This window comes from Zalophus californianus, chromosome 17, assembly GCF_009762305.2.
Source record: "Zalophus californianus isolate mZalCal1 chromosome 17, mZalCal1.pri.v2, whole genome shotgun sequence".
In the NCBI taxonomy this organism is placed as follows: domain Eukaryota; kingdom Metazoa; phylum Chordata; class Mammalia; order Carnivora; family Otariidae; genus Zalophus; species Zalophus californianus.
Window position 1 is genome coordinate 57,738,535 of NC_045611.1, and position 7,232 is coordinate 57,745,766.

Consider the following 7,232-nt stretch of genomic DNA (forward strand, 5'->3'; position numbering starts at 1 on the left):
AGATTATGTTAGCTATTCAGGGTGTTTTGTGGTTTCATACAAATTTTAGGATTATTATTTCTATTTCTGTGAAAAATGCCATTGGAATTGTGATAGGGATTGCACTATCATATTGCACAATCCATAGATTGCTTTGGGTAGTTTGGACATTTTAACAATATTGAGTATTCCAATCCAAGAGCATGGGATCTTTTCATATATTTGTGTCTTCAATTTTTTTTTTATCAATGTCATATAGTTTTCAGCATACAGATCTTTTACCTCCTTGATGAAATTTATACCCACATATTTTATTCTTTCTGATGCAATTATATTGTTCATTCCTTTCCCAGATATTTCATTGTTAATGTATGGAAACACAGCTGATTTTTGTGTATCTTATATTCTGCACCTTAAGTGAATTTGTCTGTTCTAACATTTTTGGTGGAGTCTTTATAGAGTTTTCTATTTGTGATATCATGTCATCTGCAAACAGAGAAAATTTGACTTCTTCCTGACTTGGATGCCTTTTGTTTTCTTTTTCTTGCCTCCGGCTCAGACTTGCAGAACTATATTAAATAGAAGTGGGTGTGTGGGCATCCTTGTCTTGTTCCTGATCTTAGAAGAAAAGCTTTTAGCTTTTCATGATCAAGTGTGATGTTAGCTGTGGGCTTGTCATGTATGGTCTTCATTATGTTTAGGTACTTTCCATTCACAACTAATTTGTTGAGTTTTTATTGTGAAATTATGTTGAGTCTTGTCAAATGCTTTTTCTGCCTCTATTGGAATAATCATATAGGTTTTACGCTTCATTCTATTGATGTGTTGTATTGCATTTATTGATTTCTGTTGAACCATCTTTGCACTCCCAGAGATAAATCCCATTTGGTCATGGTGTATGATCATTTTAATGTATTGTTAAATTCAATTTGCTATAATTTAATTGAGGATTTTTGCATCTATGTTCATCAGATATTGGTCTGTAATTTTCTCTTTTAGTATTCTTCTCTTGTTTTGGTATGAGAGTGATGCTAGTCTCATAAAATGAGTGTACAAGTGTTCCTTCCTCTTCAATTTTTGGAAGAATTTGAGATTAGTATTATTCTTCTTTCAGTATTTGCTGGAATTCACCAGGGAAATCGTCTGGCCCTGGGCTTTTCTTTTGGGGGAGATTTTTGGTTGCTGATTCCATCTCTTTTCTTGTTAATGATTTGTTCATGCTTTCCATTTCTTCATGATTCAATCTTGGTAGTTTGTATGCTTCTAGAAATTGATCCATTTCTTTTTCTTTATCCAATTCACTGATGTGTAGTTTTTGATAGTGGTCTCTCATGATCCTTTGTATTTCTGTGGTACAAGTTGTAATATCTTTTATTTCTGATTTTGTATCCCTTCTCTCTGTTTTTTCATGGTTAGTCTAGCTAAAGTTTTGTCAATTTTGTTTATCTTTAAAAAAATAACTCTTAGTATCATTGATCTTTTCTAATGTCTTTCTGGTATTTATTTCATTTATTTCTGCTCTGATTTTTACTATTTCCTTCCTTATGCTAACTGGGGGCTCAGTTTGTTCTTCTCTTCCTAGTTCCTTGAGGTGTAAAGTTGGGTTGTTTGAGATCTTTCTTTTTTCTTAATGTAGGCTTTTTTGCTCACCTATCAGGAATGACAGAATCCAAGAGTGGAGGTGAAAGTTGAGTGCTGGGGTGCCTGGGTGGCTCAGTCGGTTAAGCATCTGCCTTCAGCTCAGGTCATGATCCCAGGGTCCTGGGATCGAGTGCCACACTGGGCTCCTTGCTCAGTGGAAGCCCGCTTCTCACTCTCCCTCTGCCTGCTCCCCCTGCTTGTACTCTCTCTCTCTGTCAAATAAATAAATAAAATCTTTAAAAAAAAAAAGTTGAGTGCTTACTTAAGCGGTGGTTGTCATCCACAGGGACCTTCAAACGTCCAAAACCATTGCAGTGAGTCAAAGGAGATAAAACATTGAGTTTGTGCCCAATACACGATGACTTAAGGGAAGTATACAGGAAGTTCTCAGATGATGGGGATGAGAATTAAAAGATGGTAACAATGAAAACTCAGAGAAGCAATTGTATGTGAGCAGCAGATTGACCAAGAAGTGAGCCCCTCTCTTGCTGGTAATGTCATTGTTTCTTTTCTTCTTCTCCACATTACACTTCTTGCCCATGATAATCACAAAGGAAGACAAAAGAAGGTTGAGACAGTGGATGGAGAGGAATAACATGCCTTTGATTCCAGGCATGTTTACAAATTCCCAGAGTCTTTTTTTTTTATGTTATGTTAATCACCATACATCATTAGTTTTTGATGTAGTGTTCCATGATTCATTGTTTGTGCATAACACCCAGTGCTCCATGCAGAACGTGCCCTCTTTAATACCCATCACCAGGCTAACCCATCCTCCCACCCCCTCCCATCTAGAACCCTCAGTTTGTTTTTCAGAGTCCATTGTCTCTCATGGTTCATCTCCTCCTCCAGTTCCACCCCCTTCATTCTTCCCCTCCTGTTATCTTCTTCTTCTTCTTTTTTAAACATATAATGTATTATTTGTTTCAGAGGTACAGATCTGTGATTCAACAATCTTGCACAATTCACAGAACTCACCATAGCACATACCCTCCCCAATGTCTATCACCCAGCCGCCCCATCCCTCCCACCCCCCCCACCACTTCAGAAACCCTCCGTTTGTTTCCTGAGATTAAGAATCCCTCATATCAGTGAGGTCATATGATACACGTCTTTCTCTGATTGACTTATTTCACTCAGCATAACAGCCTCCAGTTCTATCAATGTCATTGCAAATGGCAAGATTTCATTCCTTTCGATGGCTGCATAATATTCCATTGTATATATATATATATATATATATATATATATATATATATATATATATACATCCCTGCCACGTTCCTGACCTTAGGGGGAAAGCTCTCAGTTTTTTCCCATTGAGAATGATATTCACTGTGGGTTTTTCATAGATGGCTTTTATGATATTGAGGTAGGTACCCTCTATCCCTATACTCTGAAGAGTTTTGATCAAGAAAGGATGCTGTACTTTGTCAAATGCTTTTTCTGCATCTACTGAGAGGATCATATGATTCTTGTTCTTTTATTAATGTATTGTATCACATTGATTTGCAGATGTTGAACCAACCTTGCAGCCAGGGATAAATCCCACTTGGTCGTGGTGAATAATCCTTTTAATGTTCTGTTGGATCCTGTTGGCTAGTATTTTGGTGAGAATTTTTGCATCCCTGTTCAAGGATATTGGTCTGTAATTCTCCTTTTTGATGGGGTCTTTGGTTTGGGGATCAAGGTAATGGTCGCCTCATAAAACGAGTTTGGAAGTTCTCCTTCCATTTCTATTTTTTGGAACATTTTCAGAAGGATAGGTATTAATTCTTCTTTAAATGTTTGGTAGAATTCCCCTGGGAAGCCATCTGGCCCTGGGCCTTTGTTTGTTGGGAGATTTTTAATGACTGCTTCAATTTCCTTAGTGGTTATAGGTCTGTTCAGGTTTTCTATTTCTTCCTGGTTCAGTTTTGGTAGTTGATACATCTCTAGGAATGCATCCATTTCTTCCAGATTATCTAATTTGCTGGCATAGAGTTGCCCATAATATGTTCTAATAATTGTTTGTATTTCTTTGGTGTTGGTTGTGATCTCTCCTCTTTCATTCATGATTTTGTTGATTTGGGTCATTTCTCTTTTCTTTTTGATCAGTCTGGCCAGGGGTTTATCAATCTTGTTAATTCTTTCAAAGAACAAGCTCCTAGTTTCGTTGATCTGTTCTACTGTTCTTTTGGTTTCTAGTTCATTGATTTCTGCTCTGATCTTTATTATTTCTCTTCTCCTGCTGGGTTTAGGCTTTATTTGCTGTTCTTTCTACAGCTCCTTTAGGTGTAGGGTTAGGTTGTGTATTTGAGACCTGTCTTGTTTCCTGAGAAAGGCTTGTATTGCTATAGACTTTCCTCTCAGGACTGCCTTTGCTGTATCCCAAAGATTTTGAACAGTTGTGTTTTCATTTTCATTGGTTTCCATGAATTTTTTTAATTCTTCTTTAATTTCCTGGTTGACCCATTCATTCTTTAGTAGGATGTTCTTTAGCCTCCATGTATTTGAGTTCTTTCCGACTTTCCTCTTGTGATTGAGTTCTAGTTTCAAAGCATTGTGGTCTGAAAATATGCAGGGAATGATCCCAATCTTTTGGTACCAGTTGAGACCTGATTTGTGACCTAGGATGTGATCAATTCTGGAGAATGTTCCATGGGCACTAGAGAAGAATGTGTATTCCGTTGCTTTGGGATGGAATGTTCTGAATATGTCTGTGAAGTCCATTTGGTCCAGTGTGTCATTTAAAGTCTTTATTTCCTTGTTGATCTTTTGCTTAGATGATCTGTCCATTTCAGTGAGGGGGGTGTTAAAGTCCCCCACTACTGTTATATTTTTGTTGATGTGTTTCTTTGCTCTTGTTATTAATTGGCTTATATAATTGGCTGCTCCCACGTTAGGGGCATAGATATTTACAATTGTTAGATCGTCTTGTTGGATAGACCCTTTAAGTATGATATAGTGTCCTTCCTCGTCTCTTTTTAAATCTTTTTTTTTAAGATTTTTTATTTATTTATTTGAGAGAGAGAGAATGAGAGATAGAGAGCTCGAGAGGGAAGAGGGTCAGAGGGAGAAGCAGACTCCCCGCTGAGCAGGGAGCCCGATGTGGGACTCGATCCCGGGACTCCAGGATCATGACCTGAGCCGAAGGCAGTCGCTCAACCAACTGAGCCACCCAGGCGCCCCTTCCTCATCTCTTATTACAGCCTTTGGTTTAAAATCTAATTTGTCTGATATAAGGATTGCCAGCCCAGCTTTCCTTTGGTGTCCATTAGCATGGTAAATGGTTTTCCACCCCCTCACTTTCAATCTGGGGTATCCTTGGATCTAAAATGAGTCTCTTGCAGACAGCATATAGATGGGTCTTTTTTTTAATCCAATCTGATAGCCTGTGTCTTTTGATTGGGGCATTTACCCCTTCGACATTCAGGGTAACTATTGAAAGATATGAATTTAGTGCCATTGTATTCCCTGTAAGGTGACTGTTACTGTATATTGTCTGTGTTCCTTTCTGGTCTATGTTGCTTTTAGGCTCTCTCTTTGCTTAGAGGACCCCTTTCAAGATTTCCTGTAGGGCTGGTTTTGTGTTTGCAAATTCCTTTAGTTTTTGTTTGTCCTGGAAGATTTTTATCTCTCCTATTTTCAATGACAGCCTAGCTGGATATAGTATTCTTGGCTGCATATTTTTCTCATTTACTGGTCTGAATATATCATGCCAGTCCTTTCTGGCCTGCCAGGTCTCTGTGGATAGATCTGTTGCCAATCTAATGTTTCTACCATTGTAGGTTACATATCTCTTCTCCCAAGCTGCTTTCAGGATTTTCTCTTTGTCTCTGAGACTCGTAAGTCTTACTATTAGATGTTGGGGTGTTGACCTATTTTTATTGATTTTGAGAGGGGTTCTCTGTGCCTCTTGGATTTTGGTGCCTGTTTCCTTCCCCACATTAGGGAAGTTCTCTGCTATAATTTGCTCCAATATACCTTCTGCCCCCCTCTTTCTCTTTCTTCTTCTTCTGGGGTCCCAATTACTCTAATGTTGTTTCATCTTATGGTATCGCTTATCTCTCGAATTTTGCCCTCGTGATCCAGTAGTTGTTTATCTCTCTTTTTCTCAGCTTCTTTATTTTGCATCATTTGGTCTTCTATATCACTAATTCTCTTCTGCCTCATTTAACCTAGTAGTTAGAGCCTCCATTTTTTATTGCACCTCATCAATAGCCTTTTTGATTTCGACTTGGTTAGATTTTAGTTCTTTTATTTCTCCAGAAAGGGTTTCTCTAATAACTTCCATGCTTTTTTCAAGCCCAGCTAGTATCTTTAAAACCATCATTCTGAACTCTAGTTCTGACATCGCACTAATGTCTGTATTGATTAGGTCCCTGGCAGTCATTACTGCCTCTTGTTCTTTTAGTTGAAGTGTTTTTTTCTGTCTTGTCATTTTGTCCAGAGGAGAACAGATGAATGAGAGAACAAAATGCTAACAGTGTAACAATGTCTCCAGAAAATATACACTAAACAAATCAGAAAAGACCTGAAACCGGGGGAAAACAAAGGGAAAGAAAGAAAAAAGAAAAGAAAAAAAAAAGAAAAAGAAAAAGATAAAAACAAACAAAAACAAAACAAAACAGAATATGATCAAATATGATCAGGCTGGTGCAGAGATCAGTGCCACACACTAGATTTGGGGCGTATTTTGGTCTGTTAGAAGAAAGTGCCTCCCAAAATTTTAAAGAAAGAAAAACTTATATATGTACAAAAATAAGGGTTAATACGATGAAGGGATGGAATATGACTGTAAAGATGAAAAGTATAAAAGATTTTATAAAAGGAATTGATAAGATAAGAAGTTGGTTGTAAAAAGAAAGAAGAGGATTAAAAAAAAGAATGTGATCAGGCAGGAGACTAGAACAAAGCCATACACTAGAGATTTAGGGTATTTTTTGATCTGTTAGAAGAAACTGTATCTCAAAATTTTAAAGAGAGAACAACTTATATATATATATATATAAGTTATGTGTGTATATATATATATACCAAAAATAAGAGTAACTACTATGAAGGGATAGAATAGGACTCTAAAAATGAAAAATAAAAAATATTTTTTAAAAAAGGGATTGATAAGATGTTGGCTGAAAAGGGGGGAAAGAAAAATTCAAAGAAAAAAGAAAAGACAGTTAAAAAAATTAACTTTGAAAGACTAATGAATCATGGTAAAAAAGCCATGAATTCTATGTGCAGTATTCCCCTAGCGCTGGAGTTCTCCCGTTCTCCTTGATCGGTAAACTTGGTCTTGGCTTACTGGCTGTTCGTGCTGATCTTCTGGGGGAGGGGCCTGTTGCCGTGGTTCCCAAATGTCTTTGCCGGAGGCGGGCTTGCCCCACCCTTGCCCGTTAGGGCTAAGTAATCTGCTCAGGTTTGCCCTCGGGAGCTTTTGTTCCCTGCAAACTTTCCGTACAGCTTTGGAGGACGAGAGTGAAAATGGTGGCCTCCCAATCTCCACCCGGAGGAGCTGAGAACTCGGGGCCCCGCTCCTCAGTGCGCCCCCAGAGAAAAGCAGTCACTCCCGTCTCCCCGGTCTCCGGCTGCACTCCGTGCTCACCCGGCCTGTGACCGAGCGTTTCTATCTC